Raw genomic sequence first — 1,199 nt, forward strand, 5'->3', positions numbered from 1 at the left:
GTCTAACCGTCTAAGACATTTATAGAATTAATAATGAGATAAAGCATTCGTTTATACTACAAATAAATATAAAATTATTTCAGAAAATCAGCAACTCCAAATAACAAAATTATTTTAGAAAATTTAACAAAACATTATCAACCATTGTCCATCAAAATTTAATAAAATAAGCAAAAATGAACAAAAATAGAAAAACCATCAACTCAAAATCAGTAAAATAACAAAATAAGAAAACATAAATTGAAGCAGTTTTGCTTACAACGGCAAGGGAGGAAGAGAAGTGACGGCTAAGGAGAAAGAAAAGTGAGTTCAAAGTTCAGACAGAGAGGGGATCTAAGACAGAGGCTTGACGCGCAAGAGAGAGGGCTCGACGTCGAGAACTGAGACACGTGCTCAGGGTGGCCGATGACAACAAGGACAGAGACAGTGATGCCCGCAGCTCCAAGCAGACCTGGCAATGCGAGGTGAAGGGATCCAGGAGAAGAGGATCGGCAACGGCTAGGCTGGGCGTTGGCTGCTGCTGGTTGGGGGAGAGAGAGGCTGNTATGTATTTTTTTATTTTTTTGAAAACCGGAAAAAAAATCTTCCGGTTCAAGTGGTTCACTGGTTAACTATCGGTTCAACCGTTTATTTACCTGCTTTTGTCAGATAGTTTTTCAGATCAACCGAATTGACTAGGAGAGCAGTTTCTAGTTAATCCGGTTGAATCGGTCGGTCTGGTTCAACTTTCAGAACACTGGTGTTGCCATTTTCAAGTGTTCTCCTAAAAGAACTGAACTCATTATAATGTTTGCCCAAAATTCTATTTATAGACTAATCTAATGTCCATTGACAGTTACTTCTATAATATCTTCGCTAGTTTTCAAATTTTAATTAATAACCGTTCCTGCACTTGTTTCCTTGACGCTTTGCATTGCTACCTCTGTCAGTTACATCTTTAATCAAGTATGCCCAACAACATCTTGTCAATTACAACCTCCTTTGCATCATTCAAATTTTCTTCTAAGATAATATTTTTTTTTTGCCTAACACAGTTTTTAGTTTTATCTCCTGTTTCTATTTTTTTATAAAATTCTAAAGATTGAAAATTAACAATAAAAATAAAAATAGAAAACAAAAGAAAAGTCAAACACACGTTTTTACTAGGACATCTATGGGCTATGCAGAAATTAAATACGTCAACATGCATGTTGTTAGAA

The sequence above is a fragment of the Arachis ipaensis genome, chromosome B03 (genome assembly GCF_000816755.2).
Source record: "Arachis ipaensis cultivar K30076 chromosome B03, Araip1.1, whole genome shotgun sequence".
In the NCBI taxonomy this organism is placed as follows: Eukaryota; Viridiplantae; Streptophyta; class Magnoliopsida; order Fabales; family Fabaceae; genus Arachis; species Arachis ipaensis.